The sequence below is a fragment of the Cherax quadricarinatus genome, chromosome 54, assembly GCF_038502225.1.
Source record: "Cherax quadricarinatus isolate ZL_2023a chromosome 54, ASM3850222v1, whole genome shotgun sequence".
Classification (NCBI taxonomy): domain Eukaryota; kingdom Metazoa; phylum Arthropoda; class Malacostraca; order Decapoda; family Parastacidae; genus Cherax; species Cherax quadricarinatus.
In genome coordinates this window covers 16,053,160-16,079,324 of record NC_091345.1, presented here as the reverse complement: position 1 = coordinate 16,079,324, position 26,165 = coordinate 16,053,160, and the positions used below count along the sequence as shown (strand labels likewise).

The 26,165-nt window shown below is 39.4% G+C and overlaps 1 protein-coding gene across 1 annotated transcript in view; it reads right to left on the bottom strand.

Annotated features, from left to right (window-relative positions):
- Window positions 1–23,325, bottom strand: part of LOC128699223 (chaoptin) — a 252,946-nt gene extending 229,621 nt beyond the window's left edge. Inside the window, exon 1 of the mRNA XM_070096655.1 lies at window positions 22,635–23,325. The gene's annotated coding sequence lies outside the window, so the exon portion shown is untranslated. The remainder of the gene's footprint in view (window positions 1–22,634) is intronic.
- Between the last annotated feature and the right edge of the window lie 2,840 nt (window positions 23,326–26,165).

Here is a 26,165-nt window from a genome sequence, read left to right as displayed (position 1 = left end):
GAGAGAGAGAGAGAGGGAGAGAGAGAGAGAGAGAGAGAGAGAGAGAGAGAGAGAGAGAGAGAGAGAGAGAGAGAGAGAGAGAGAGAGAGAGAGAGAGAGAGAGAGAAATACATGATAGTATATACGTGGAAGGTGTTTGAAGGTCTAGCCCTAAATCTGCACACTGCCATAACAACATACTGGAGTGAGAAATGTGAGAGGAAGTGTAAAATATTCCAAATGAAAAACAGGCGCTGCGGGTACAATAAGAGAAGAGTGTATCAACATCTGTGGTTCCATACTATCAAACATCTTACTAGAAGATATTAGAAAAACTACTGGAACAAGTGTACAAGTTCTCAAGAAGGAACACTGCTGGAATAAATGTAGAAGTCTTTAAGAAGAAACACTACTGGAACAAATGTACAAATCCTCAAGAAGAAACACTATTGGAACAAGTGTACAAGTCTTCAAGAAGAAACCCAACAAGTACATTCGCCAAGTGCCAGATCAACCAGGCTGTGATGGATGTGTGGACCAGCGAGCCGCTAGCAGCAACAGTTCTGTTGACCAGACAAACCTGGCTCAGGGTCGGGGTGCGAAAGTAGAAAAACTCTGAACCCATTAAAGATATATGAGAGGTATAGCAAAGGTACTCCAGTACTACTGTGTTTCACGGCTCTGTTCAGTTCTCGTCATCTTCCACCAACTTTAACACCATAGAAATAAACTAGTCAAGAAAGGCCCACCAGACTATCGAAAAATTTCCGCTACATTTCAGACGGAAAGAAAACACACCGGTCACCCCAGTCAGATATCTCGGTCACCCCAGAAAAATATATCGGTCACCCCAGAAAAATATATCGGTCACCCCAGAAAAATGAAAATGGGAGTTTCTCGGTTATATTTTTGCTGTGATGAAAATATATTGGTCAGTTATAGAAACATAATCAGAATTTCATGACTTTTCCTCAGACCAGAAAGAATATATATATATATATATATATATATATATATATATATATATATATATATATATATATATATATATATATATATATATATATATATTTTTTTTTTTTTTAAATAGGATGGGGTCCACCTCTGGTGTAAATTGTGGGACCCATAGCCTCGGAGAAGTGGATAAAAAGGCTTCAAGGAAGAATATTTGGATTTCTTCCTGAAGCCATTTGAATATTCCACTTCCCCTACCACCCCATCTTTTAAACTATTTTTTTTTTACCAATAGGAATATTTTATTACATAATATGGCACAGAAGATTTAAGAGATATGTCATATATATATATATATATATATGTCGTGCCGAATAGGCAGAACTTGCGATCTTGGCTTAAATAGCAACGCTCATCTTGCCATATAGGACAAGTGAAAATTTGAGTATGCAATAATTTCGCAAAAATCATTCTGAACGTAACGAAAAAAATATATTTGATTGTGTTTGTTTAGTACTAAATTACTGTAAACGTATTTAAAATATATTTAGTTGGGTTACGGTAAAATAAATTGCTCTTGTTATAATAAGGTTAGGTAAGTTTTCTAATATTCTTTTGGTGCAAAATCAAAAATTTTTACATCAATATTAATGAAAAAAATATATCTTTAAACGTATAAGAGAAAATTTTAGGAAAGACTTTATTTTAAATGAGTTCTTGCTAATTGACCAGTTTTTCATATTCGGCACGACATTATATATATATATATATATATATATATATATATATGTCATATATATATATATATATATATATATATATATATATATATATATATATATATATATATATATATGTCATATATATATATATATATATATATATATATATATATATATATATGTCATATATATATATATATATATATATATATATATATATATATATATATATATATATATATATATATATATCAGAAATTTATAAGTTTCGGGATTTGGACCTGCATTTTTTTTGGGGAGGCCATAAAAGTTTTGCAGTTTTGCGAAAGATTAAAAATTAAAGTTTAAAGGCTTAAATTGCAGCTGGAATAGGTCAAGTTTTTCTTTTAAATTTTCTTATTTTTGGTTGTGGCATTCACCAGTACATTGTATTTATTTGGGATATATCATACAACCCCTTCTTGTATTTCCTGTATGATCAGCCAAGCTGGCAGGTATGGTCATTCACTTGTTGACTCCCAGCATCTACACTGTGGTTGGCTGCCAGACGAGCTGATGTTATACTTATCCTCTGGTCTGGTGGCCAGTCTCTCACTAGCTCGGCTGATTACACATACTAATGTTTCTAATGTATGAATCTATGAACCAGTGAGCAAAGTTTCTCTCTCTCCATCCCTCCCTCCCTCTCAATCTTTCTCTCTTATTACGGTGACCCGTGACTCAGTTGATAGCGCACTACGTTCACACACTGAGTGTTCGTGATCCGATCCCCGGCATGGGTTGAAACGTTTGGTCATGTTTCCTGACACCTGCTGTCCCTGTTCACATAGCAGTAAGTAGGTACCTGGGTGTTAGTCGACTGTTGTGGGTAGCTTCCTGGGGGTGGTAGTATACCCTCGATAGAGCTTGACTTTGAACTGAGCTGAGGTACAATAACAGCTCTTAGCTGATTTACGTAAACAAGAAAATATATTGTATCTGTCTATATTACTGCTAGGAATAAGCGTGACGGTAATACAAATATGATGTACGGAGGCATATAAACACATAGATAAACAGTGAGGCAGGGAGAGTGATGGAAGGAGCAAGGGAGGAAAAAGGAGAGAGAGAGAGAGAGATTGTGGTCGGTCCAGAGGTGTTTCCATAAATCTTTTAATACCCTTTTAATCCCGGCGGTCAGTTAGGGGCGTGTGCATTGCGACGTTTCTGAGCTGCCTCCAAGCTGGTCACTACTGCCACAAACTGGTCAGTACTTCCCCGAAACTAGTTAATACTGCCACAAACTAGTCAATACTTCCCCGAAACTAGTTAATACTGCCACAAACTAGTCAATACTTCCCCGAAACTAGTTAATACTGCCACAAACTAGTCAATACTTCCCCGAAACTAGTTAATACTGCCACAAACTGGTCAATACTTCCCGAAACTAGTTAATACTGCCACAAACTGGTCAATACTTCCCGAAACTAGTTAATACTGCCACAAACTGGTCAATACTGTTCCCAAAGTGGTCATTATTTCCCTCAGACTTGTCGATATTATCTCAGATTAGTCAATACTGCTTTCTGGGGAGGGGGAGATGTAAGGTGTTTTGACGCCTTATTATTGAGAGAAAAATACTGCCGTGGTATGTGCGTGTGTGTATTCACCTATATGTGGTTGCAGGGGTCGATTCACAGCTCCTGGCCCTCCCTCTGTGTGTGTGTGTGTGTGTGTGTGTGTGTGTGTGTGGCCCATAGCCAAAAACAGGAATTTCTCTATGGTAAGACTTCAAAAAAGTCGTATTTGAATATTTTTTATCCGTTCGCGTCTTTTTTTTTTTTTTTTTTTTTTGAGAAGGATATTGTTGATTGTTATTTTTGTGTTGAGTGTAATTTCTTCAATAAAAGGCTACTCGTCAGAGTCTGGTACGAGATTAACTTACGGAGGTTCGAACCTTCGGAAGACTTCACCGTTTCAAATAATAATAATAATAATAATAATAATAATAATAATAATAATAATAATAATAATAATAATAATAATAATAATAATCTTTGAAACTCCTTAACTCATCACGCTACATCAACTTATCTACTCTCTGTTGTCTATCACACAATTTAACTTGTCTACTCTCCATCTACCACACAATTTAACTTGTCTACTCTCCATCTATCACACAATTTAACTTGTCTACTCTCCATCTACCACACAATTTAACTTGTCTACTCTCCATCTACCACACAGTTTAACTTGTCTACTCTCCATCTATCAAACAGTTTAACTTGTCTACTCTCCATCTATCACACAGTTTAACTTGTCTACTCTCCATCTACCACACAATTTAACTTGTCTACTCTCCATCTATCACACAGTTTAACTTGTCTACTCTCCATCTACCACACAATTTAACTTGTTTACTCTCCATCTATCACACAGTTTAACTTGTCTACTCTCCATCTATCACACAGTTTAACTTGTTTACTCTCCATCTATCACACAGTTTAACTTGTCTACTCTCCATCTACCACACAGTTTAACTTGTCTACTCTCCATCTATCACACAGTTTAACTTGTCTACTCTCCATCTATCACACAGTTTAACTTGTCTACTCTCCATCTACCACACAGTTTAACTTGTCTACTCTCCATCTACCACACAGTTCAACTTGTCTACTCTCCATCTACCACACAGTTTAACTTGTCTACTCTCCATCTATCACACAGTTTAACTTGTTTACTCTCCATCTGTCACACAGTTTAACTTGTCTACTCTCCATCTGTCACACAGTTTAACTTGTTTACTCTCCATCTACCACACAGTTTAACTTGTCTACTCTCCATCTATCACACAGTTCAACACAATAGTCGCACTTTAAGTCAGTCTAGGAAGAACACAAGTCGCTGTCACCACTGAGCTTCCAAAATATCAGAGTAGACAAGCTGTAGAAAGTTTCTAAACTTTCTACCTCTAACTCTCTGTCTTAACTCGCGCTCACTTGCAAGGGAAGTGTCTTAATTTGGCCAGTATGTACCTCCTCCACCTCCTCCTTCTCTTCTTCTTCTTGTCCTTTTTCTTCTTCTTCCTGCTTCCCCTCCTCCTCCTCCTTCTCCTCCTCCTCCTCCTCCTCCACCTCCTCCTCCTCCTCTTCCTCTTCTTCCTATCCTTTTTCTTCTTGTTCCTGCTTCTCCTCCTCCACCTCCACCTCCATCTCCACCTCCACCTCCATCTCCTCGTCCTCCTCCACCTCCTCCTCTTCCTCCTCGTCCTCCTCCTCCTGTAACATTACCACTGTCTTGTGGAGGAAGAATTTACTCCTTAAATTCCAGTGTGATTAAATACTTTACTTGTTGGTACCATGTCTTGTTCGCCTCTTGTTCCCAGTCTTTTCTTAGGATATATATATATATATATATATATATATATATAAGGTTAGGTAGTTTTCTAAGTTCCTTTTGGTGCAAAATTATAATTTTTTACATCAACATTAATGATATATCTTTAATCGTATAAGAGAAATATATAAATGAGTTTTTGCTATATATATATATATATATATATATATATATATATATATATATATATATATATGTTGTGCCGAATAGGCAGAACTTGCGATCTTGGCTTAAATAGCAACGCTCATCTTGCCATATAGAACAAGTGAAAATTTGTGTATGCAATAATTTCGCCAAAATCATTCTGAACCTATCGAAAAATATATATTTTATTGTATTTGTTTAGTACTAAATTATTGTAAACGTATTTAAAACATATTTAGTTGGGTTAGGCTAAAATAAATTGCTCTTGTTATAATAAGGTTAGGTAAGTTTTCTAAGATTCTTTTGGTGCAAAATTAAATTATTTTGCATTAACATTAATGAAAAAAATATATCTTTAAACGTATAAGAGAAAATTTCAGAAAGGACTTAATTTTAAATGAGTTCTTGCTAATTGACCAGTTTTACATATTCAGCACGACATATATATATATATATATATATATATATATATATATATATATATATATATATATATATATATATATATATATATATATATATATATATATCAGTGTGTATATATATACCGAGGGCATATATATATATATATATATATATATATATATATATATATATATATATATATATATATATATATATATATATATATATATATATATAAATATATATATATATATATATATATATATATATATATATATATATAAGAGGGAGGTGAAAGTGTATAATCTAAGGGAGGAGGAAGTTCGGGCGAGATATAAGCGACTATTGGCAGAAAGGTGGGCTAGTGCAAAGATGAGTAGTGGGGGGGTTGAAGAGGGTTGGAATAGTTTTAAAAATGCAGTATTAGAATGTGGGGCAGAAGTTTGTGGTTATAGGAGGGTGGGGGCAGGAGGAAAGAGGAGTGATTGGTGGAATGATGAAGTAAAGGGTGTGATAAAAGAGAAAAAGGTAGCTTACGAGAGGTTTTTACAAAGCAGAAGTGTTATAAGAAGAGCAGAGTATATGGAGAGTAAAAGATAGGTGAAGAGAGTGGTGAGAGAGTGCAAAAGGAGAGCAGATGAAAGAGTGGGAGAGGCACTGTCAAGAAATTTTAATGAAAATAAGAAAAAAATTTGGAGTGAGTTAAACAAGTTAAGAAAGCCTAGGGAAAGTATGGATTTGTCCGTTAAAAACAGAGTAGGGGAGTTAGTAGATGGGGAGAGGGAGGTATTAGGTAGATGGCGAGAATGTTTTGAGGAACTTTTAAATGTTGAGGAAGAAAGGGAGGCGGTAATTTCATGCACTGGCCAGGGAGGTATACCATCTTTTAGGAGTGAAGAAGAGCAGAATGTAAGTGTGGTGGAGGTACGTGAGGCATTACGTAGAATGAAAGGGGGTAAAGTAGCTGGAACTGATGGGATCATGACAGAAATGTTAAAAGCAGGGGGGGATATAGTGTTGGAGTGGTTGGTACTTTTGTTTAATAAATGTATGAAAGAGGGGAAGGTACCTAGGGATTGGCGGAGAGCATGTATAGTCCATTTATATAAAGAGAAAGGGGACAAAAGAGATTGTAAAAATTATAGAGGAATAAGTTTACTGAGTATACCAGGAAAAGTATACGGTAGGGTTATAATTGAAAGAATTAGAGGTAAGACAGAATGTAGGATTGCGGATGAGCAGGGAGGCTTCAGAGTGGGTAGGGGATGTGTAGATCAAATGTTTACATTGAAGCATATATGTGAACAGTATTTAGATAAAGGTAGGGAAGTTTTTATTGCATTTATGGATTTAGAAAAGGCATATGATAGAGTGGATAGAGGAGCAATGTGGCAGATGTTGCAAGTATATGGAATAGGTGGTAAGTTACTAAATGCTGTAAAGAGCTTTTATGAGGATAGTGAGGTTCAGGTTAGGGTGTGTAGAAGAGAGGGAGAATACTTCCCGGTAAAAGTAGGTCTTAGACAGGGATGTGTAATATCACCATGGTTGTTTAATATATTTATAGATGGGGTTGTAAAAGAAGTAAATGCTAGGGTGTTCGGGAGAGGGGTGGGATTAAATTATGGGGAATCAAATTCCAAATGGGAATTGACACAGTTACTTTTTGCTGATGATACTGTGCTTATGGGAGATTCTAAAGAAAAATTGCAAAGGTTAGTGGATGAGTTTGAGAATGTGTGTAAAGGTAGAAAGTTGAAAGTGAACATAGAAAAGAGTAAGGTGATGAGGGTATCAAATGATTTAGATAAAGAAAAATTGGATATCAAATTGGGGAGGAGGAGTATGGAAGAAGTGAATGTTTTCAGATACTTGGGAGTTGACGTGTCGGCGGATGGATTTATGAAGGATGAGGTTAATCATAGAATTGATGAGGGAAAAAAGGTGAGTGGTACGTTGAGGTATATGTGGAGTCAAAAAACATTATCTATGGAGGCAAAGAAGGGAATGTATGAAAGTATAGTAGTACCAACACTCTTATATGGATGTGAAGCTTGGGTGGTAAATGCAGCAGCGAGGAGGCGGTTGTAGGCAGTGGAGATGTCCTGTCTAAGGGCAATGTGTGGTGTAAATATTATGCAGAAAATTCGGAGTGTGGAAATTAGGAGGTGTGGAGTTAATAAAAGCATTAGTCATAGGGCAGAAGAGGGGTTGTTGAGGTGGTTTGGTCATTTAGAGAGAATGGATCAAAGTAGAATGACATGGAAAGCATATAAATCTATAGGGGAAGGAAGGAGGGGTAGGGGTCGTCCTCGAAAGGGTTGGAAAGAGGGGGTAAAGGAGGTTTTGTGGGCGAGGGGCTTGGACTTCCAGCAAGCGTGCATGAGCGTGTTAGATAGGAGTGAATGGAGACGAATGATACTTGGGACCTGACGATCTGTTGGAGTGTGAGCAGGGTAATATTTAGTGAAGGGATTCAGGGAAACCGGTTATTTTCATATAGTCGGACCTGAGTCCTGGAAATGGGAAGTACAATGCCTGCACTTTAAAGGAGGGGTTTGGGATATTGGCAGTTTGGAGGGATATGTTGTGTATCTTTATACGTATATGCTTCTAAACTGTTGTATTCTGAGCACCTCTGCAAAAGCAGTGATAATGTGTGAGTGTGGTGAAAGTGTTGAATGATGATGAAAGTATTTTCTTTTTGGGGATTTTCTTTCTTTTTTGGGTCACCCTGCCTCGGTGGGAGACGGCCGACTTGTTGAATATATATATATATATATATATATATATATATATATATATATATATATATATATATATATATATATATATATATATATATATATATATATATATGCAGATGAACACTTAGGAACGAAAGTATCGTTGATTAGTTTTAAACACAGGTTTAAAACAAAACGGAATAACTTACTATAATTTGTTTTTAATTATACATACCCAGACAAGCTCTTAAAACCTAGGCAAGTCTCTAAAAGCCCATGGAAGCCCACGCAAGCCCATACTAGATCTTATTAAGGTTTTAAGAAACAATATAAGCAAGCTTTTACAAGCTTCTACAAGGTCATTTAAAACTAGAAAAATCCGTACAAGCTCATATAAACGCAAACAAGCCAATATAAACCCATACAAGCCCCTACAAGGACCTACAATACAAACAAGCCATACACACGACCCAACTTATGAAAAAATTAAAATTATGAATTCCCAAAATTAATTATTAGCATAATACCAAATTATCAGACAATGAGCCATCCAATAATTACTTTAACTAATCCCATATAAATAAAAATATTTAATAATTGCAGTTACCCACAGCAAATTTAGCTGTGACTTGTTCATTGTTAATGAGAAAATAAGTAAATATCTTACAATAAACTTTATACAAGTGTGTGTGTGTGTGTGTGTGTGTCGTGCCGAATAGGTAAAACTTGCGATTTTGGCTTAAATAGCAACACTCTTCTTGCCGAATAAGGCAATCGAAAATTTGTGTATGCAATTATATTCGCAAAAATAATTCTGACCCTCACGAAAAAAATATTTTTTTTTCTGTGTGTGTTTATTATTAAATTATTGTAAACGTATCTAAAATATATTTAGTTGGATTAGGCTGTGGGGCAGAAGATTGTGGCTATAGGAGGGTGGGTGCAGGAGGAAAGAGGAGTGATTGGTGGAATGATGAGGTAAAGGGTGTGATAAAAGAGAAAAGTGTCGCTTATGAGAGTTTTTTATAAGCAGAGGTGATATAAAAAGGGCAGAGTATATGGAGAGTAAAAGAAAGGTGAAGAGAGTGGTGAGAGAGTGTAAAAGGAGAGCAAATGATAGAGTGGGAGAGGAACTGTCAAGAAATTTTGCTGAGAATAAGAAAAAAATTTGGAGTGAGATAAACAGGTTAAGAAAGCCTAAGAAACGACTGAATTTGTCAGTTAAAAACAGAGTAGGGAAGTTAGTAGATGGGGAGGTGGAGGTATTGGGAAGATGGTGGGAATATTTTGATGAAGAAAAAGAGGCAGTAATTTCATGCATTGGCCAGGGAGGTATAACATCTTTTAGGAGCGAAGAAGAGCAGGATGTGAGTGTGGGGGAGGTGAGGCATTACTTAGAATGAAAGGGGGTAAAGCAGCTGGAACTGACGGGATCATGACGGAAATGTTAAAAGCAAGGGGAAATATAGTGCTGGAGTGGTTGGTATTTTTATTTAATAAATGTATGAAAGAGGGGAAGGTACCTAGGGATTGGCAGAGAGCGCGTAACGTTCTTTTGTATAAAAAGAAGGGGGACAAAAGAGATTGTAAAAATTATAGGGGAATAAGTTTACTGAGTATACCAGGTAAAGTGTACGGTAGTGTTAATATTGAAAGAATTAGAGGTAAGACAGAGAGCAGGATTGAAGATGAGCAAGGAGACTTTAGAATGAGTAGGGGATGTGTAGATCAAGTGTTTACATTGAAGCATATATGTGAACAGTATTTAGATAAACGTAGAGAAGTTTTCATTGCATTTATGGATTAAGAAAAGGCATATGATAGGGTGGATAGAGAGCAATGTGGCAGCTGTTGCAAGTGTATAGAATATGTAGTAAGTTACTAAATGCTGTAAAAAGTTTTTATGAGGATAGTGAGGGTCGGTTAGGGTGTGTAGGAGAGAGGGAGACTACTTCCCAGTAAAAGCAGGCCGTAGATAGTGATGTGTAATGTCACCATGGTTGTTTAACATATTTATAAATGGGGTTGTAAAAGAAGTAAATGCTAGGGCGTTGGGGAGAGGGGTGGGATTAAATTATGGGGAATCAAATACAAATTGAGTGTTGACACAGTTACTTTTTGCTGATGATACTGTGCTTTTGGGAGATTCTAAAGAAAAGTTACATGGGTTAGTGGACGAGTTTGGGAGGGTGTGTAAAAGAAGAAAGTTGAAAGTGATGAGGGTATCGGTGATGAGGGTATCGGTGATGAGGGTATCAAACAATTAGATAAAGAAAAATTGGATATCACTATGGAGAGAGGGGAGTATGGAAGAAGTGTATGTTTCCAGATATTTGGGAGTTGACTTGTCAGCAGATGGGTTTATGAAGGACGAAATTAACAATAAAATTGATGAAGGAAAAAAGATAAGTGGTGCATTGAGGTATCTGTGGAGACAAAACAACGTTACCTATTGAGAAAAAGAAGGAATGTACGAAAGTATAGTGGTACCAACACTCTTATATGGGTGTAAAACATGGGTTGTAAATGCTGCATCAAGGAGGAGGCTGGAGGGAGATATCGTGTCTAAGGGCAATGTGTGGTGTAAATAGTATGCAGAGAATTCGTAGTGTGGAAATTTGGAGGAGGTGTGAAGTTACTAAAAGTATTTGTCAGTGGGCTGAAGAGGGGTTGTTGAGGTGGTTTGGTCATTTAGAGAGAATGGAACAACGTAGAATGATTTGGAGAGCATATAAATCTGTAGTGGAAGGAAGGCGGGGTAGGGGTCATCCAAGGAAAGGTTGGGGGGAGGGGGTAAAGGAGGTTTTGTGGGCGAGGGGCTTGGATTTCCAGCAAGCATGCGTGAGCGTGTTAGATAGGAGTGAATGGAGACGAATGGTTTTTGTGACCTGACGAGCTGTTGGAGTGTGAAGGGATTCCGGATAATTGGTTATCCAGACTTGAGTCTTGGAGATGGGAAGTACAATGCCTGCACTTTAAAGGAGGGGTTTGGGATATTGGCTGTTTGAAGTGACATCTAAACTGTCGTATCTGGAAGTTAGGAGGAGGTGCGGGATTACCAAAACTGTTGTCCAGAGGGCTGAGGAAGGGTTGTTGAGGTGGTTCGGACATGTAGAGAGAATGGAGCGAAACAGAATGACTTCAAGAGTGTATCAGTCTGTAGTGGAAGGAAGGCGGGGTAGGGGTCGGCCTAGGAAAGGTTGGAGGGAGGGGGGTAAAGGAGGTTTTGTGTGCGAGGGGTTTGGACTTCCAGCAGGCATGCGTGAGCGTGTTTGATAGGAGTGAATGGAGACAAATGGTTTTTAATACTTGACGTGCTGTTGGAGTGTGAGCAAAGTAACATTTATGAAGGGGTTCAGGGAAACCGGCAGGCCGGACTTGAGTCCTGGAGATGGGAAGTACAGTGCCTGCACTCTGAAGGAGGGGTGTTAATGTTGCAGATTAAAAACTGTAGTGTAAAGCACCCTTCTGGCAAGACAGAGATGGAGTGAATGATGGTAAAAGTTTTTCTTTTTCGGGCCACCCTGCCTTGGTAGGAATCGGCCAGTGTGATGATAATAATAATAATAATAATAATAATAATATATATATATAAATATATATATATATATATATATATATATATATATATATATATATATATATATATATATATATATATATTAGAGAGAGAGAGAGAGAGAGAGAGAATGACGTTCAAGCATAATGAACGAAGGCGCCAGGGAAGACTTTTTAATCTCATATAATGAATTTATTACCAACTTTTCGGTGAAATCCATCACCATCATCAGGCTCTGTAAAAACATTACAGTGCAGCAGAATATTTTGGTACTATCACTGATATGTGAGTGTGAAGCATGGGTTTGAAACGTTGCATCGAGGAGGGAGACTGGACGCAGTGGAAATGCATTGTCTGAGAGCAATGTGTGTGGTGTGGATATATTATGTAGAGAATTCAGAATTTGGAAATTAGAAGACGGTGTAGGATTACGAAAGATATAATTTAGAAAGGTGGAGGAGGAGGTTTTTGTTGAGGTTCACGAGTAGGTTGATAATTTCTGTAGTAGCTGGTTTAATACATGTATTATACACCCCATACATATCCCGTTCTCGGCAGTCTAAAGATCACAGATTTACCTAATGGGTCCTGGCCATAAATATACCCAGGTGATACACACATGTCTTAGTCATCATCAGCTTGTCCTTATTACCCACCATTAATATGAAGACACTGACCAAATTTTGCAGTACTAATAAGATTGGTCCTGAGACCTTATTGTTATATTGGTCCAATGATTTTGAAAGCATTAAAAGACCTATATCGATGTTCTGACTCAGTTATTAAAGGTCATCCTAGATTTGTTTACACCTACCAACCTCAACTCTTAAAGGTCACATGTTAATAATTTCCACATGTGCCTACTATGGTTACAACGCTTACCTGGGCTACCCTACACGGGGAGGTGACTTGATGCCGGTGAAGAGCTCTTGATTCGAGGAACTGGAGCTAAATGTGTCACTTGTGCAGTATTAAAGTATTTATTGGGAAATATTCGCTCCCTGGAGCTATGTCAGTACAGTACAGTGCATGAGAGAACACTGTCAGTACAGTGCATGAGTAGTGTCAGTATAGGTCATGAGAGAGCACAGTGTCAGTACAGTGCAGGAGTACAGTATCAGTATAGGCCATGAGAGAGCACAGTGTCAGTACAGTGCATGAGTATAGTGTGTATAGAGTATCAGTATGTATAGTTAAAGAAAGGTCAGATACGGGATGAATCAGGTCAGCGGTGTTTAAGTCGGGTGTGTACGGTGTGTTGGTGGGGAAGCCAGGTTGAACAAGGTAGTTCTGACGTTCGAACTACTGAAGTTCTTTACTACAGTACTAGAAACAGTAATCAATGCAGCCTCCACAGAGTACCTTTTTTTTTCTCCTGAAATGTTCCTTTGATTGAAAGTCAGGCTCTTTCCCACCTCATGAGATGAACGTGTTAATTGGTGAACCATGCATTGTTCTTGTCATCCTGGCTACATCATAACATGGTCGTGTGAGCTACAGTGAACCACACTCACGTTGTTCTTGTCATTCCGGTTACTGGTTTATCTATGCCATCTCTCTCATGTATATTTCATGACAGCCGCCACACGGGACGACGTAGACCGCTGTGTTGTGTACTACTATCTCCTACATCATCTCTCTCACACACTTCCTCTTCTGTTTGTGTTTCCTCATTTACGTATTCATCATTTCCCTTTTACTGTGTTGCGCCGGGCCACCATCTGGAAAAGACCCGGGTCGGGACATGTATCGGCGAATAATTCAATTCAATTCCCTTTACTGTGTCAAGAAGATCATGGGTTTTAAGCAAAAAATATCAGATAAGAAAGTGTCTTTATTTATTGAAGAGATGATGACCTATATTTCTGTAATCCTTAACGAAAATCCCTTTCATAATAACAGCGGTTTTGCAGGCATTGTTTTCTGTGTATCTTAGACAATATATGTAGGTTGTTTAGCAGTCTCAAATATATATCACAAGTTAAGCATGAGAGCTACACCGTTTTGTGATGTAAAATGCACTTCTTGTCCAGGTTTGTTATGAGTCTCTGTTAATGCTTTCTGATTGTGTTAGTGGGGGTTTGTGACGTTACCACCAGTGTTAAAACAACATTACCCGTCAGTGTTACTCCGCAAACGTTACCGTCAGTACTACCACACAAAAGATAACTTTTGTGTGGTAGTACTGACTGTAGTAGTATCACACAAAAGTTATTGTCAGTGGTACCACACAAAAGTTATCACCAGTGTTACCACAACAACGTTACTACTTGTGTTACCATACCAATGTTAACACCTGTGTTACAACACCAACGTTACCACCTGTGTTACCACTCCAACGCACCATCGAAAAGTTTACAGGGGGAAAAAACACCACAAACGTCTCTCACTATAAATTAAAAAAACATTGTTTCTATACAATTTGTTCATCATCTGTATTTCTTTTATTATTCCATAAAAAAAATGTTTCTCGCTGTCATTTTACCGCCAAAATTTTTTTCAACAGAAGCCAGCCAAAGAAACTTCCACTTTTTTCCTCATTTTGTTCTATTTTTAACTTCTATCTAGAATAAATTTGCGGAAGGAAAAAATTGGCAATTTCTGGGTAAAAATGGAACCAGGGACGGAGGGAAGGAAATGAGTTACATTTGATAGAACTGCTTTTGGGGGGGGAAACTCCCTCGCCAGTGCTATGGTAGGGAAATTTCGACAACTTGGTACATAGGGCTGATATTTATATATCGAAGCTAATTAGAGGGAGTTGGGAGCTTAGGAAACGTTGTTTTTTCAGTACGAAAAAAAATGAAAATAGCCGGTGATGGAAACTGGATTAGCTATTAGATTTAAGCTAAATGTAAATGTCAACTAAATATAAATGAATGGAAGAGATACACAAGTGAACGAGTACACACATACAAGCACACACACACACACACACACACACACACACACACACACACACACACACACACACACACACACACACACACACACACACACACACACACACAAACACACACACATCGACAATAAGCTTCACACAAAGGGAAAGAAACTGAGACTCGACCCCTGCAGCCACAATGAAGACCTGCCCATCAAAACCATTTCTCACATATTGGAAAAAAATAGAAAATAAATAATATAGATGCCAACAAATTCTCAAACACCAAGTTCAGCAATTCACTGTAGCTGGTTAACGAAAGTTATTATTGAAATAATTCGCTGCAGATGTTCATGGTGAATGTTCACAGTAAATGTTCACTGTAAATGTTCATTCCACACGTTCACTGCACTTTTTTTCTGTAAATTCTCAGTGTCAATGTGCCTTGCAGATATTCATTGCAGTTTTTCATTGAAATGTTCATTGCAGTTGTTAATTTCAACTGTCCGATAACCTAATAAATTCCCATAGAAAATCCTCCTCAAAAATTTTCCAAAATATATAAAGAATTATACACATCCCCCCCCCCCCCACAAAAAAGATAATTACCATCCTTTTCATTAATAACTTTCAAAAATAGTAAAAATTTCGGCATTTGCCAGGAATATACGCACTTTAAATTCACTTTCGATCTACCCTATAAGAAAATATACATTTATATATACCAACCGAGACTCGCCGAGAAAATTTAACCCGAAAAATGGACTGGAACAAATTAAATTGTTTGGGAAAGCGGCTTTTGTTTACTAAATCAGGTCGGTTACACTCCGGTCCTCTCCGGCCTTGCCGAGGCTCCGCCCACACCGCCAAAGTGACCAATCAGCTGCCTCTCTCCCCTCTTCTCCCCTTACCTATATATAGAACGGATGCCTCTCAAAGTGTATAGACGCTGAGAGGTTTGTGTATCTCTCAGTGTATAGATGCTGAGAGATGTGTGTATCTCTCAGTGTATATGCGGTGACAAGGGTGCATCTCTCAATATATGTACACCGATATATATATATATATATATATATATATATATATATATATATATATATATATATATATATATATATATATATATATATAATATATATATATGTGTGTGTGTGTGTGTGTGTGTGTGTGTGTGTATGTATGTATGTATGTTGTGCCGAACAGGTAAAACTGGTCATTTAGCAAGAATTCTTTTAAAATTAAGTCCTTTCTAAAATTTTCTCTTATACGTTTCAAGATACATATTTTTTCGCGTATGTTAATGTAAAAATTAAAAATTTTGTACCAGAATAACCTTAGAAAACTTGCCTAACCTTTTTATAACAAGCGCAATTTAATTTAGCCTAATCCAACTAAATATATTTTAGATAAGTTTACAGTAATTTAATAATAAACAAACGCAATGAAATATATTTTTTTCGTTAGGTTCAGAATGATTTTTGCGAAATTATTGCATACACAAATTTACGCTTGCCATATTCGGCAAGAAGAGCGTTGTTATATAAGCCAAAATCGCCAGTTTTACCTATTCGGCACGACATATATATATATATATACATGGAAAGGTGTATATCTCCTAGAGTATATAAACTGAAACTTTAATCCTTATAATAACGATTAGAGTATTCTTGACCTTAACGACCCTAATGTAGTCGATAGACTTAACGACCTGAGTGTAATCGATAGGCTTAATGACCCTAGTGTAGTCGATAGGCTTAACGACCCTTGTGTAGTTGACAGGCGTGACGACCCTCGTGTAGTCGACAGGCTTGGCGACCCTCGTGTAGTTGACAGGCTTGGCGACCCTCGTGTAGTCCACAGGCTTGGCGACCCTCGTGTAGTTGAAGACCTTAACGACCCTCGTGTAGCCGACAGACTTAACGACCCTCGTGTAGTTGATGGGCTTAACAACCTTCGTGTAGTCGACAGGCTTAACGATCCTCATGTAGTCGACAGGCTTAACGACCCTCGTAAAATGGATAGGATTAAGTCGTAACAAACTAACCAACCAATTACCTCTCACTGTGTTATGCGATCTGAGGCATGTCTCTCAATTACACGTACATACACCGAGGAGGGTATATCTCACTGTATATATACACCGTGATGTATATCCATGGAGGGAGGGAATATCCCAAAATGAACCTAAATTAACCTAACATAGCCTAATTTGACGTGACGAAGCCTTATCATACCGTAGGCATGAATGCTGACACCTTCTTACCCCATCTTGGAAGGAATGGTCCCAAATCTGCACACAGAAATCACTCCCTACGAAAGTAAAAGACTGGGCAGGCGATGCAAAATGCCGCCAATAAAAAGTAGGGGCGCCATTGGTACACTAAGAGAAAACACCATAAGTGTCCGGGGCCCAAAACTGTTCAACAGCCTCCCATCAAGCATTAGGGGAATTGCCAATAAACCCCTGGCTGCCTTCAAGAGAGAGCTGGACAGATACCTAAAGTCAGTGCCGGATCAGCCGGGCTGTGGCTCGTACGTTGGACTGCGTGCGGCCAGCAGTAACAGCCTAGTTGATCAGGCCCTGATCCATCGGGAGGCCTGGTCATGGACCGGGCCGCGGGGGCGTTGATCCCCGGAATAACCTCCAGGTAACCCCTAAAATGAAGTAGTGAGACAACACAGTGACGGTCCACCTCGCTTCACCACTCCAAGTTTTACTTTACTGCTTTGATAAGTTCACATCAGTTAACTAAAATTCGATCTTAAATATATATGCGGGGGAAGATAATACTATACTGCACAGTAAAGAACAAAAAGGCACAATACCGTGACTAGAACAATACATAAATAACCCGCACATAGGAGAGAGAGAAACTTATGACGACGTTTCGGTCCGACTTGGACCATTTACAAAGTCATAGTTTGACTTGTAAATGGTAAAAGTCGGACTGAAAGTTGTCGTAACCTTCTCTCTCTCCTATGTGCGGGTTATTTATGTATATTGCACAATATTATACTTTAATAATACTTAAGTGTTATAATATTATCTAGTTAGATGATAGAGCAGAGTGCAGGAGACACAGAGTATACCTTTACTAAGGAGTATATCACAGAGAGCAGCTCACCCAGAGCTCTACACATCTTCACCCGGGTACAGAGCTTATCTGGCTTTATAAAGTCTGTCCACTTCCAGTTGTCTCTTGGGGAAAACTAGCCACATGGTGTCATGAAGATGGGAGTGCTATGATGCCATGAGGATGGGAGTGCCGTGGTGCCATGAAGATGGGAGTGCCATGAGGATGGAAATGTCATGTTGCCATGAAGATGGGAATGTCATGCTACAATAAGGATGGGAGTACCATGATGCCATGAAGACGGAAGTGCCATGGTGCCATTAGGATGGGAGTACCATGTTGCCATGAATATGGGAGTGCTATGGCGTCATGATGATGGGAGTGCCATGGTGCCATGAGGATGTGGGTGCTACCCACTTCAAGACATGTCAGGGGATACAAACTGATTGGGACATGACCATTGCCTCACAACCTAGCGTTAAGTAATCTTACCTAACCTTAACTAATCTAAGCCAATGAAGCCTAAGTTTAGGTAACCTTAACAAGCTTAACGAACCTAACACAAGCTATCCCATCTAAGTCTAACCTTTACGTAACCAACTTAACCAGAATAAACCTAAACCTTAAAAAAAATTACTAATTTCGAGATTAGACGATAAAATCTAAAATAAATTCCACTGACATGTAAAAAAATACTAATTTAAATATATATTTATATTTACGTGCAGAGATATTTTTAAATGTAAATAAGTTCCCAGGTTAATGAAAAAAAAAAACACGACGATATTAAGTGCATAATTTATACTAATGTGTTTATAATTATCTATCTAGAAAGCAGCAGTGAACGCAGGAAGCCGTTGAGTGAGCTTATTGACTCGACCCTGCAACCACAAATAGGTGAGTACGTGCGACGGTGAGGACAAGTGACAAGACGGGAAAGTCTCTTTATTTTAAGATAGAGAAAGTTTAACACTTGAATATTTTCACTCTGGTTGATCAAGGCGGAGCAAGTTGTTGATCTTTTCTGTTTATTACAACAACAACAACAACAACAACAACAACAACAACAAGATAAAGACAAGGAGGAGGAGATCAAAAAGTAAGCAATAACAATTAATATAATTTATTTTTCTTCTTCTTCTTCTTCTTCTTCTTCTTCTTCTTCTTCTTCTTCTTCTTATTATTATTATTATTATTATTATTATTATTATTATTATTATTATTATTATTATTATTATTATAGACATTTCAACATAAATTTTATGAAGTAGAGACATATTTGGTTTTCATTAGTTGAGTAAAATGCCGTGTGTGGCGCTGTTTACGTTCCATTCATTATGCAACGAAGCTCTGATGAAAGACGCTGTATTCAGGATGTATTCTCTTGTAGTCTGTTGTATTTTGTACTCTGGCCGTCTTAGAAAATGTTCGTTTAACCGGATCATGTTTAATATAAGTGCTCGCTTAGTAGGATTAATACCATGATCAACTACATCACTGACTACATCACTGACTACATCACTGACTACATCACTGACTACATCACTGACTACATCACTGACTACATCACTGACTACATCACTGACTACATCACTGACTACATCACTGACTACATCACTGACTACATCACTGACTACATCACTGACTACATCACTGACTACATCACTGACTACATCACTGACTACATCACTGACTACATCACTGACTATATCACTGACTACATCACTGACAACATCACTGACTACATCACTGACTACATCACTGACTACATCACTGACTACATCACTGACAACATCACTGACTACATCACTGACTACATCACTGACTACATCACTGACTACATCACTGACAACATCACTGACTACATCACTGACTACATCACTGACTACATCACTGACTACATCACTGACTACATCACTGACTACATCACTGACTACATCACTGACTACATCACTGACTACATCACTGACTACATCACTGACTACATCACTGACTACATCACTGACTACATCACTGACTACATCACTGACTACATCACTGACAACATCACTGACAACATCTTCAACTACATCACTGACTACATCACTGACTACATCACTGACTACATCACTGACTACATCACTGACAACATCACTGACTACATCACTGACTACATCACTGAATACATCACTGACTACATCACTGACTACATCACTGACTACATCACTGACAACATCACTGACAACATCACTGACAACATCACTGACAACATCTTCAACTACATCACTGGCTATATTGTCAACTACATTGTTGACTACATTGTCAACTACATTACCCACTTCAGCATCCACTACATCAACTACATCACTACCTACATCAACTACATCATCCACTACAGCACCCACTACATTACCTATATCACACCCTACATCAACTACAACACCCATTATAGCATCCACTACATCAAATACATCACCCGCTACATCATCCACTACATAACCTGCATCAGCTATGTGACTCACTACAGCATCCACTACATCAACTATATCATCATCACCCACTACATCACCCACTACTTCACCCACTACACCACCCACTACATCACCCACTGTACCACCCACTAGATCACGCACTACATTACCTACTATACCACCCACTACATCACCCACTACATCACCCACTATACCACCCACTACATTACCCACTACATCTCCCACTACATCTCCCACTATATAACCCACTATACCACCCATTACATCACCCACTACACTACCCACTGCATCACCCACTACACTACCCACTGCATCACCCACTACACTACCCACTGCATCACCCACTACACTACCCACTGCATCACCCACTACACTACCCACTGCATCACCCACTACACTACCCACTGCATCACCCACTACAGGTCAGTCTCTTCTGTAAATCGGACAGATTAATTCGTTTTTCATTCAGGTATTAAGTAATGAAAAAAAATATACTCTGTCTGTGATCAGAGATTTATTCCGGTATCTGTTGTCTGTAAACGGCCCGTTCCTCGATCCCGCTTCTCCTCATCCGATTAGGTATAAACAAAATGATCGTCGCTGTAACGGAGATCAGATTCAACGGGTGTCTGTTGTGGAGTGCAGAGTGGAGACCAACGGGAGTGGTGGATTTTTTTTTTTTGTCTCTGTATTTGTCTGTTTGAATCTGTCTGTATGTTTGTATCTGTTCTTTTGCCTGTATGTATCTGTCAGTATGTCTGTCTGTATCTGTCTGTCTGTCTGTTTGCATGTATGTGTCTGTCTTTCTGTTTCTGACTGGATTTCTCTGTTTGTATGCATTTGTCCGAATGCATCCGTCTGTCTGTATTTGTGTGTCTGTTGGACTGTATGTACGTAGCTGTCTATTTGTCTGTGTATATGTGCATCTGTCTCTCTTTTTTGTGGATGCATCTCCCTTTCTCTCTCTCTCTCTCTCTCTCTCTCTCTCTCTCTCTCTCTCTCTCTCTCTCTCTCTCTCTCTCTCTCTCTCTCTCTCTCTCTCTCTCTCTCTCTCTCTCTCTCTCTCTCTCTCTCTCTCTCTCTCTCTCTCTCTCTCTCTCTCTCTCTCTCTCTCTCTCTCTCTCTCTCTCTCTGTCTCTCGCTCTCTCTCTCTGTCTCTCTCTCTCCCTCTCTCATCTCTCCCTCGCTCATCTTCTCTCTCTCCCTCGCCTCTCCTCCCTCACCTCTCCCTCACTCCCTCCCTCACAACAGACAGGTTACCTTCCCTACCCTTCATAAGCCCGCCATCCATTATAAAATAAACTCTCTTTTTTCGAAATAAATTCGGACAAAAGAGGGTTGTCGAAAAAAAAAAATACACACAGGCAGCTTAATCAGAATTTGCTCATAATTCATGCAGTGGGAATATTTATTCGGCCTAATTTATTCCCCGCATCACCTAATTTATTCCCCACATCGCCTAATTTATTCCCCGCATCGCCTAATTTATTCCCCGCATCGCCTCCGTTACTCCATCATATCTCACTCCATCTTGATTAAAAACCATGGCTGTTTTTTTCCAGCCACATGCAAACAAATATATATATGTTTTTTTAAGCGTTTATACTAGTGGTGTTTTAGTGAGAGATTTATGACTAAGGGTAATATATATATATATATATATATATATATATATATATATATATATATATATATATATATATATATATATATATATATATATATATATATATATGTAGTGCCGAATAGGTAAAACTTGCTATTTTGGCTTAAATAGCAACGCTCTCCTTGCCGAATAAGACAAGCGAAATTTGTGTATACAATAATTTCGCAAAAATCGTTCTGAACCTAACGAAATAAAAAAGTATTTCATTTTGTTTGTTTATTATTAAATTTTTGCAAGCGTATCTAAAATATATTTAGTTGGATTAGTCTAAATTAAATTGCGCTTGTTATAATAAGGTTAGGTAAGTTTTCTAAGGTTCTTTTGGTACAAAATTATTAATTTTTATATTAACATAAATGAAAAAATGTATCTTTAAACGTATAAGAGAAAATTTTGGAAAGGACTTAGTTTAAAATGAGTTCTTGCTAAATGACCAGTTTTACCTATTCAGCACGACATATATATATATATATATATATATATATATATATATATATATATATATATATATATATATATATATATATATATATATATATATATATATATATATATATATATATATTCTTTTCCCCACTCGAACGTTGCCTCATAACTTGCTTCATTGACCCCTCTCGTCGAGTGGGGTCAATGTCCCACTCATCACGTGGGTGAAACCATTACTTCTCCTCAGCTTACCTTAAATGTTTGAGCCAGAAAGTGGTCGGGTCTTCTTAAGAAGTTGAAGACGTGTCTTGTGCCTTGATCTGACCTCTAGCATGACCCGGCATTGAAAAGTGTGACCTGGCTTCTATCAATGACCTAGTCACTTCCAGTGACCAATGCACTAGATTCTAACTTCTCACACGACTCGTTTTTCTAAGTTCTACACATTTTAATACCGACTTTCGTTTCATTCAGTGATTTCTTTTTGTATCATTTAGACACACAGATTTTCTTTGGCACAATAGGCCTCTTCTAGGCCAATTTTTTTTTCTTTCTCTTAATTCACTCTGTATTTCTTCGGAATTTCGCGGAGGGAATTTTCTCGTTGGCATAATATAAAATATTCAGTTCCATCTGAGTTCTTACCACGCACTCGATCCTCTGCTTGCACTTAACCAAGCAGGTGGTCGCACTCTGACAGCCACTTAGCCGAGCAGGGAGGGAGTGGAAGTTGCACTCTAGCAGCCAGATAGGGGGTTGCACTTAAAGGTTGTTGCATTCTGAATTGCGTACAGCATCTGCAAGAAACTCATGTCTGCAATGGCAACTTGGTTGATCAATAAATTCTTTCGCGTTCAACCGCTCAGGTGAACACAAGGTGAGGAGGCGTTCACCTTCCTCAAGAAGTTCACCTGTGATCTTCCTGGTGTTTGGAGAGGTTGACCTATGATCTTCCTGGTATTTGGAGAGGTTTACCTATGATCTTCCTGGTATTTGGAGAGGTTGACCTATGATCTTCCTGTTGTTTGGAGAGGTTGACCTATGATCTTCCTGGTGTTTAGAGAGGTTCACCTGTGATCTTCCTGGTGTTTGGAGAGGTTGACCTTTGATCTTCTTGGTGTTTGGAGAGGTTGACCTATGATCTTCCTGGTGTTTGGAGAGATTGACCGATGATCTTCCTGGTGTTTGGAGAGGTTCACCTGTGATCTTCCTGGTATCTGGAGAGGCTTCCTCGTTTTTGAAACAGTAGGCTTACCTTTAGAACCCCTGATGTCTGCAGCCGTGGTTCACGTTCAGAATCCTTGATGTCTGCAGTAAAGGTTCACTTTGGTAAGGTTCATGGTGTTAATGTGAGCAGACCTCGACTCTGCTGTCACTGCCAGTGTCACTGACGGACGCCCTAGACAGCACCAGTGTCGACCAGTCGAGTTACCTTCCTCTGGGAACCTGGTAGACGCAATTATCTTCAAAGGAGACAGACGGGGGAAGTCTCAAGACGATTGCTGTCACTTAATTCCTTCTCGCCTTGGATAATTAACTCCTCTCGCCTGCCTGCTACAATTACTCCATCACAACTATTGCAAGAGACCCGCTGGTCATTAGGAAGGTCTGTGTACTAGAGAATGGGGTGTCAGTACAGTGAGGATGGTGTCTGTACTAGAGAATGGGGTGTCAGTACAGTGAAGACTGGTGTCTGTGTACTAGAGAATGGGGTGTCAGTACAGCGAGGATGGTGTCTATGTACTAGAGAATGGGGTGTCAGTACAGTAAGGATTGGTGTCTGTGTACTAGAGAATGGGGTGTCAGTACAGTGAGGACTGGTGTCTGTGTACTAGAGAATGTGCGCCCAGGCGAAGGCGCCAGCCAGTACACACGAGACTTGTACTGCCTTCGTTTATCTAAAATTTCTGGTTTGATTCACTTCCTCCTTGAGTTCCCAGCCTATACTCCTTCCTGTTTCTCACTGTCTGGGGTCGTCTTAGGCACAGTACTCTCACCCACACACACTCGGCTCCACACTTCTAAAGACGCTCCACTCGTAGAGTTTAGAGATTTATCACAAAATATGATGGATATGTAATCCAGAGCTGAGCTGGTCACAGACCCGCCTCTTGGTCTGAGCTTGGAGACCAGCACGAAGACCCGAGGGGGTTAAGAGGCGAGGGGAGAGGAAGAGCGGGGAAAAAAGAGGCAAGAAGGGGGGAGGGGGTTGAAAGTTTCTGCGGGGTGGTGGAATGTGCGAGACAGGCGGAGAGTTGCGCAGCGCGACCTCCTCTGCCAAGGCTGGGCGCACACTGCTCTCTCTCACCTGGCTGAACCCGCACCCCTCACACCTTTCCTCCTCCTCCTCCTCCACCGCCACCTCCTCCACCGCCACCTCCTCCACCGCCTCCACCGCCTCCTCCTCCTCCTCCTCCTCCTCCTCCTCCTCCTCCTCCTCCTCCTCCTCCTCCTCCTCCTCCTCCTCCTCCTCCTCCTCCTCCTCCTCCTCCTCCTCCACAACCACCTCTACCTCCTCCTCCCTCCCCATCCATAAAACTCAAACGCACAACGAAAAAAAACACATCACGTTTCCTTTCCACTGTTTTTCTAACAAGTTAATAGGCTAAGTTATGTTGACGACCTAACACACACACACACACACACACACACAAGAGAGAGAGAGGGGGGGTAGACTGTGTTTTCTTAGGCTGTAAGAAGACTTTTGACACAGTTCCACACAAGAGATTAGTGCAAAAGCTAGAGGTCCAGATAGGTATAACAGTGAAGGAACTGCAGTGGATCAGAGAATACTTGACGGGAAGGCATCAGCGAGTCATGGTACGTGATGAGATGTCAGACTGGGCGCCTGTGACGAGCGGGGTTCCACAGGGGTCAGTCCTAGGGCTGGTGCTGTTTCTGGTATATGTGAATGACATGACGGAAGGAATAGACTCAGAAGTCTCTCTGTTTACAGACGATGTGAAGTTAATGAGGAGAATTCAGTCGGAGGAGGATAAGGCAGGACTACAGAGGGATCCGGACAGGCTGCAGGCCTGGTCCAGCAACTGGATCCTGGACTTCAATCCCACCAAGTGCAAAGTTATGAAGATCTGGGAAGAGCAAAGAAGACCGCAGACAGAGTACTGTCTATGGGGGCCAAAGACTACAAACCTCACTCAAGAAAAAGGACTTGGGGTATGTATAATACCGAACACATCTCCTGAGGCGCACATCAACCAAATAACTGCTGCAGCATATGGGCGCCTAGCAAACCTAAGAATAGCATTCCGACATCTCAGTAAGGAGTCGTTCAGGATCCTGTACACCGTGTACGTCAGGCCTATATTGGAGTATGCAGCTCCAGTTTGGAACCCACACCTGGCCAAGAACGTCAGGAAATTATAGATAGTGCAAAGGTTTGCAACGAGACTAGTCCTGGAGTTAAGGGATATGTCCTACGAGGAGAGGTTAAGGGAACTCTACCTGACGACCTTGGAGGACAGGAGGGACAGGAAGGACATGATAACGACACATGAAATACTGAGAGGAATCGACAAGGTGCACAGACACAGGCTGTTCCAGAGATGGGACCCAGCAACAACGGGGCACAATTGGAAGTTGAAAACTCAGATAAGTCACAGGGATGATAGGAAGTATTTCTTCAGACATAGGTATTGTCAGGAAATGGAACAGTCTGAAAAAATGAGGCAGTGGAGGCAGGAACCATACATATCTTTAAGAAGAGGTATGATAAAGCTCATGGAGCAGGGAGAGTGACCTATTAGCGACCAGTGAAGAGGC